We start from the raw sequence: 8185 nt of genomic DNA, 5'->3' as shown, positions 1-8185 counted from the left end.
GCACAAACCAACTGTTAAACCTCCGAAGTCCTGGCCTAGTCAGGTTGACACAGAACCCTAACCATTATAGGCATTCACAAGGTAGGAAATGAAGGAAAGTCACTTGGGGCAAACAGTACTTGATGCATCAATAGAACAGCCACAGGGGCAATGAGAGAATGTGATGTCTATAAGAAATTGTCAGTGCGTGATTGTTGACCTTTGTCTCTTTAAGCTTCTGTTGTTGTTAGGTGCTACTGGTTAGTTTTGACTCTTAGAGACCCTATGTGACAGAGTAGAATTGCTTGTTACAGTCTTTCTCCTACAGAGTTACTAGGTACGTTCAAGCCACCAACCTGTTGGTTAGACACCAAGCATTTAGCCATTGCTCCACTAGGACTCCTTTGTGTTTTTCTGTCAGGTCCATGTTTTTAGGAATCTGAGAGGGTCAGAAATAGGCATTTATATCCATACTTAAACGACAGAGGTAGAATGGTGGACCCCTAAAACTGGAGTGGTGGTGTAGCAGGAAATGAAATCAAACTCTTGGTAGATGTGGAACTAGAGGAGTAGGGGAGGAGCCAAATCACAGCCATTGGGTCAAACTTTGTTTTCTATCTAGAGTACCTTTTCAGTGCACTAGTCCCTCACTTAGCAACAAAATTAAGTTCCAAAGAGCAGGTCACTTTGTGAAATTGGCATTATGAGAAAATGGGGGCTGGCTATATCAGATTTTAATATGGAAGATGATTACATCATTGCATAACTACCAAATTGCATCATTACATAGTTGCCTAATTAAATTATTACATAACTTCCAAATTGTATCAACACATAACTGCCAAATCACTGGGAATCATGGCAAAGCCAAGTTGACACATACACTTAATCATCACGGTCAGCATTACTCTTGCCTTGTACCTTGGCATTTGTTTATGAGTAAAATTGTCAGATAGTAGTTTTGTTTTTTTACTGTTGTTGTGAATGCAAAATGTTGGGTAATGAGATAGTCAGTAACAGAGTAGACGTAGTTCTGGGTTTTGCACAAACAATTAAATCAGGCTTCTCTTACTGTGTGTGTGTTGTTGCTGTTGTTTTTTAAACTTAAATTTTAGTATATTAAAATGTCATCCCCAAACCTGCACCAAATACTGTTAAAGTCATCTTGACCTGTACTCATCTTATTTAATTTAGCTTTAAATGGGGAGGTGGGGTATAGAGAGAACACAAGAAATAGAAATTTGAAACTAAACCTGCAACCTAATAAGAAGGCTTTATAAATACGAATCATGAGAGTAACTCTAAAATCTGAAATGGTGTGATGCCATAGAAGATCAGGACAGAAATATTGAAATCCCACCGAGATAAGACTTTATATTCATTGTGGGGAAACAATCCGCATTGAGCCCTACAGTCTGTGTTCCAATTAGGAGCAGACATTTTTTACAGAAGTTCAAACAGATATCTGTCTGAGGTCAAGTTGGAGCACTGTTTTCCAAAAAAGTCTGTCTGTTCCTCGGCCTCCTATTTTGTGGAACATGGGGTCTACAAGAGTTTTATTTACAAGGTTTTAACTGGCCAGTTTTTAAGAAGTAGATTGCTGTCATGGACTGAATTTTGTATCCCCGAACTATGTCAGCTTGATGTTCAGTGGTTTTGCAGTTATGTGGGGGATTTTCCCATGATGTGATCTGATATGATAAGTGAATGAGAGGATAAGCTGTTGTTTAGTGCCATCCACTGGGTTCCAGCACATAGTGACCTTGTATAGGGTTTTCTAGGAGTTGCTGGTAAGTTTTGAACCACTGGCCACAGAGTTAGCAGTACAGTGTTTATATGCACCAGGATTAAGGGTGGAATGTTGTTGTTGTTATGTGCCGTGGAGTCGGTTCCTACTCATAGCAACCCTGGACAGGGTTTCTGAGGCTGTAAATCTTTACGGGAGCAGAAAGCCTCATCTTTCTCCTGTGGAACAGCTGGTAAATTCGAACTGCTGACCTTGAGGATAGCAGCCTGATTCGTAACCACTACGCTACCAGATACACCACCCTTAATCCCAGTAGAACCCTGATCTAATGTACAGGAGATTCCCAAGGGTGTGTATGCAACATTTCTTAACTTACAAGAGTTAAAAGGGAAAAGATATGAGAAGAAAAAGACCTGCTACCACCAAGAAAGAAGAGCCAGAAATGGAGTGCATCCTTTAGACCTGGGGTCAGGCACTGTGAAGCTCCTAGACCCAGGAAACGACTGATGCTAAGACAAGAAATCCTGGGCCTATAGATGCTGAAAGGAGACAATGACCCTTCCTTGGAGCCAGCTCTCAAAAAGTGTGGCCATTAATCTCTTAAACTGTAAGAGAATAAATCTGTTTGTTAAAGCCATTCATTTGTGGTATTTCTGTGGTAGCCACATGAGATAATTAAGACAATTGCCAAATCCTTCATCTTAGTCTTAGTCTGGAAACTTAGATGAAACCTGGTGACCCGGCTTGTCTTTGAAATACAAATGGATAGCTTCCATCATCACAGAAACACCCAAGCCAACACAGTATGACAAACTGACAGTAAAGTGGTGGGCTCAGACATACCAACAAATATAAGGATGACATAGGATTGAACAGTGTTACATTCTGTTGTGCATAGGCTCACTATGCATTGGGACCAACACAATGACACCTAGTAACAACAAGAATTTTATAGTAGTGTTCAGCAATGAACTGGTATTGCTTATCCATATGCCAGGTGTACTGACTTAGGTATCTAAAGATCAATAAGGTATATTATTGTTGTTAGTTTTTTTTAAAGTCAGTTTTTGGTGGCCCTGTGTGTGTGTCAGGAGTGATGAACTACATCCGAATATTTAGTTACTGAAAACCTTACAAATAGCAGAGAAACACTGTCAGATATAGTGCCGGAAAATGAGCCCCAACGGTTGGAAGGCACTCAAAATGTGACCGGGGAAGAGCTGCCTCCTCAAAGTAGAGTTGATCGTGATGGTGCAAATGGAGTATAGCCTGTGAGGGAAAAGCCCACAGGACCTTCATTTGCTGATGGGACACAACTCAAAATGAAGAGAAACAGCTGTAAACATCCATTGAAAATCAGAACATGGAATGTACGAAGTATGAATCTGGGAAAATTGGAAGTTGTCAAAAATGAAATCAATATCTTAGGCATTAGTGAGCTGAAATGGACTGGTATTGGCCATTTTGAATCTGATAACCACATGGTTTACTATGCCAGAAAGGACAAATTGAAGAGGAATGGTGTTGCATTCATTGTCAAAAGAACATATCCAGATCAGTTATGAAATATAACGCTGTCTGTGATAGGATAATATCCATGCGTCTACAGGGAAGCCCAGTTAATACCACTATTATTCAGATTTACTCACCAACCACTATAGCCAGTGTGGATGAAATAGAAGAATTCTACCAAGTTCTTCAGTCTGAAATTGATCAAACATGCAATCAGGATCAATAGATCATTACTGGTGATTGGAATGCAAAGGTTGGGAGCAAAGAAGAAGGATTAGTAGTTAGAAAATATGGCCTTAGTGATAGAAATGATGCTGGAGAACACAAGATAGAATTCTGCAAAATCAATGATTTGTTCATTTCAGATACCTTCTTTAGACAGCATAAGAGACGACTACATTCTTATCAATGGAGAAAAAATTGAAGTTGTCAAGGACTTCATTCTTCTTGGATCAACTATCAACACTCATGGAAGAAGCAGTCAAGAAATCAAACAACATATCGCATTAGGCAAATCTGCTGCACAAGACCTTTTCTAAGCATTGAAGAGCAAAGATGCCAGCTTGAGGACTAAAGTGTGCCTGACCCAAGCCATGGTATTTTCAATAGTCTCATGTGCATGTGAAAGCGAACAGTGAATAAGGAAGACCGTAGAAGAATTGATGCTTTTGAGTTATGATGTTGGAGGAGAATATTGAAGGTGCCGTGGGCTGCCAAAAGAACCAATAGATCTGTTTTGGAAGAAGTGCAGCTCCTTAGAGGCCAAGATGACCAAACTTCATTTTTCGTACTTTGGACATAGTGTCAGGAGGGACCAGTCACTAGAAAGGAACATCATGTTTGGTAAGGTTGAGGGTCAGAGAAAAAGAGGAAGACCGCCAACGAGATGGATTGGCTAAGTGGCAACATCGATGGACTCAAGCGTGGCAACAGTAGTAAGGTTGGCCCAGGATCAGGCAGTGTTTCATTCTGCTGTGCAAAAGATTGCTATGAGTCAGTACTGACTCGATAGCACTTAATAACAACAGCAACATGTGTGTCAGGGAGTCCTGATGTGGCGCTGTAGAATAAGAACTCGACCACAAAAGCAGTTCAGAGTCACCAACCACTATGAGTCAGAACCAACGAGATGGCACTTGACCTCAACAACATCAGCATGTTATATTAAGGTAGAACTTCTCCATAGTGTTTTTTTTTTAAGCCCTGTATAACAGAGTGTTTTATCTCTCTGGGTGGGATTAAACCATCAATTTTGTTTTTTATTGATCTTTGTGCCAACCTGAGACTCTTTAAATAAAGTATAGTCTTTACTGTAATTTTGGACTATATTTAAAATATAATCTTTAAGATCCTGTATTGTAAAATTCAAAAATAGGTATTGAAAACCCTATACAGGGTCACTATTGGTTGGAACCGACTCAATGTCACTTAACAACAACAGCAATTTTATTGTGAAGACACTTACGAATTCAAGCAAGATGGCTTCTTCTCAGGGTAATAGGAGTTCAGAGAAGGTAAAAATGGTTGCCACAGAAGAACAGAGATCAAAATTCAGTTTTATAAACCAGGATCTTAATGAACAAGATTTGAATCCTAGGAAAAATGCCTGTGGATACAGCATATAGTTAAGAATTACATATGACAGGTACTCTATTCCTTCTCCTTAATTCAACAACTAAATATTTTAACCACTAGAACTGAACAAATCTTAGAGACATCAACTAAAGAGGAAGACTGTTTCATGCTTGTAGCTTCTTTGTGATGTGAAAATTTTCCAGGTTCTTCATATAAATATATACATGCACATATAAGTTTATATATATATATATAAACTTATATACATAAACACACACATATGTTGTTTTTAATTACTGTTGAGTCAGTTGCTTACAACTCATAGAGACCCTGTATAGGGTCTCCAAGGAATGATTGGTGGGTTTGAACTGCTGACCTTTCAGTTAGCAGTCCAGTGCTTATCCTACAGCATGACACAAGAATATATATATAAAATTTTGCTAAAGACAGTTCAAAAACGATTGCAGCAATACGTACCCAGGGTCCACCTGAGGTTTAAGCTGAAGTCAGAAGAGTACACAGATAGGTATCATTGCTGATAATCAGATGAATCTTGGCCAAAAGCAGAGAACACCAGAAAGATGTTTACTTGTGCTTTATTGACTATTCAAAGACATCCAACTATGAATTATAACAGTGTATTGGTAACAGTGCAAAGAATGGATAGTCCAGAATACTTAATTATGTTCATGCGGTTCTTGTCCCTAGAAAAAGATGCAGTCATTGGAAGAGAAGTAGGGGATACTGTGGCCTTGTGTCTTTTGAATTTCTTTCCACATTTATTTTGACAGTCCTTTTTTTATTTTTAACTTTTAATTGTGAATTGAGTGAAAGTTTACAGAGCAGACCATCAGTTTTACATTCAACCAGTCACCAGTCACTACTTACCGAGTAGGATACGGTGTTAAATCCCATTCAGTTGGTTCCAACTCGTAGTGACCTGTATAGGGTTTCCGAGGAGTGGCTGATGGGTTGGAATCACTGAACTTGCAGTTAGCAGTCCTTATCCTACAGTGCCACACCAAAACCCCAAGTAGACTATGTTGTTCTAAGTGTCGTCGAGTCAGTTCTGACTCATATGGATCCTGTTTAGGGTTTTCAAGGAGTAGCTGGTGGATTTGAACCACCATCCTTGTGGTTAGCAGTGCAGTGCTGATCCTATGGTGCCACAGAGCAGTGTATGTGGACAATACTTTTTATGAGCACAGCTTTGTTGACGAGAGCCCTGTTTTTAGCCAGATTCAGTAAGTCATTTCATTGTCAAGGCTCAGACTCTTAATCACATAGCCTTCTCATTCCCTGAACAACATATTAGATTTACTTATATCACAAAGGTTTAACACAAAGGCAGAAATGATTAACTTTTTACTAGTGTTAGATTGACTTCAGAATATAAAAGAGAGTCCTGTCCCTAATCCAGATCTTAGCCCAGGCTGAGATAATTGATTACAGAGAAATCACTAATTACGTCTATGGTCTCTAATCAATCCTAAGATTAAAAATTACAATTTCAAGAGCCTGTCCTTCCTAGCTTCTTCTTGGATATTTCCACTACAGTCTCTTAGATGTGCTGCAATTAAAAAAAAAAATCTTCAATTTAAATGTTTCTTCAACTCATTTCAGTATGAAACTGTTTTGTTTTGTTTTTTGCCCAAAAACTATTAAGATTCTGAAAATAATGTCTTTGGAAATATTTCTCCAATCCATGGAGTCTCACAAACATCAGAAAACAGTATAATTATAGGCTGTGATAGAATAGCACACATTTCCTGAGCATTCCTTGGGTGAGTAAGCATTGGGCAATAAAGAGTCTCTCTAACTTGGCCACTCTTCTGTACTGACTTTGACAAGGAAACTCTTGAGACCAGGGTTGTTCCCTCAGTAACAGGTTCCAGCATGCGTACCAGCTCAGTGTTACTACTGTACGGAAGACTCGTGAGGAAAACTTGCAGACTCATTCATGAACAGCCATCAGATAAGTAGCCATGAATTCCATCAATTGTAACAGGAGTCAAACATAGCTAGGTTAGCTGTCATAGGACAGGAGAAATTGATGCCTTTACATTAAATTATTTGTGACACCAGATAACTTGAAACTTTTAAATCCATTGTGAGTCTAGTAACATACCTGCAGATGAGAGTGTTACTTGAGAAGGTAGGAAGGAAGGAAGAGAAGCATTAAATAGTTGAGGAATTGCTGTCTGGTCTCATAATGATCATTTTGCTTATTAATATGAAGGCAGCTTTTAGTTTTACCATGATATGGAAGAGGAAAAAGAAGCGTAATAGGTTAAGTAAATTGCCTGACGTCTTCAGCTAATCCACAGTGGAGTTAGGCCCTGAACCCTGAGCGCATCTAATTTCCAGTTCATGCTCTGGTTTAGCTCATGTTGCATTCCACAGACCTCCTAAGGACAAAATAGAAGCCAGGTTCTGCTGACTTCAGTATCACACATCTGTATATTTTCTCTTCGCTCCTAAATCAACTCTCCTGGTTTTATAGGAAGGAGTGTGCTTTGCAGGCCCACTTCATCCAGGGTTACAGTAGAATCAAATAGTGCTTTTGTGAAGACTTGCTGGTCCTTCTCTTGACTCATCTGAATAATTTCTAGAACTGTGTATACTAGTTGTTGTATAATAAACAGATTGGTGCTAAAACATTCTTTTGATAAAACTGTTGTTCTCAAGTGCCGTCGAATCAGTTTTAATGTATACCAACACTGTATAGAATTGCCAAGTTGCAACTGGTGGATTTGAACCTCTGATGACCCTGTGTTGGTTTTATTGTTGTTAGCTAGCTTTTGGTATAAGCTAGCATAGTGGTTACGAATCGGGCTGTGAACCTCAAGGTCAGCAGTTCGAAACTCCCAGCTATTCCACGGGAGAAAGATGAGGCTTTCTGCTCCCGCAACAATTTACAGCCTTGGAAAGCCTGTACAGGGTTGCTCTGAGTCGGAACCGACTCCACGGCACACAACATTGTTCCTATTTAGTTTAAGGATAACAGTCAAAGTTGTTGTTGTTAGTAAGTGCCGTCAAGTTGGTTCGGACTTGTAAGAGTCATGCATTGGGTTTCCAGGGAGTGGCTGGTGGATTGTGAACCACCAACCTTGGAATTTGCAGTCTAGTGCTTATCTTACAGCACCACACCACTAGTCCAGGTTGATGTTGGTTGATATAAGTGAGGTTGAGCCAGTTCTGACTCATAGAAACCCTGTTATAGGGTTTCCAAGGAGCAGCTGGTAGGTTTGAACTACTAATCTTATGGTTAGTAGTCCAGTGCTTACCCGTAGTCAAGGTTGCCTCCATTAATATGGATATTTGCATATTCTGGATTTCCTATTTTATTTTTATTATGGTACCTTTTATTTC

At 39.4% G+C, this 8185-nt stretch overlaps 1 protein-coding gene across 1 annotated transcript in view; it reads left to right on the top strand.

Annotated features, from left to right (window-relative positions):
• The window catches only part of ATP10D (ATPase, class V, type 10D), a 151376-nt gene that overhangs the window by 64520 nt on the left and 78671 nt on the right, over nt 1-8185 (top strand). The window lies entirely within an intron of this gene.

Source organism: Chrysochloris asiatica, unplaced genomic scaffold, assembly GCF_000296735.1.
Source record: "Chrysochloris asiatica unplaced genomic scaffold, ChrAsi1.0 scaffold00209, whole genome shotgun sequence".
Lineage (NCBI taxonomy): Eukaryota > Metazoa > Chordata > Mammalia > Afrosoricida > Chrysochloridae > Chrysochloris > Chrysochloris asiatica.
This window is presented reverse-complemented; position numbering and strand designations above follow the sequence as displayed.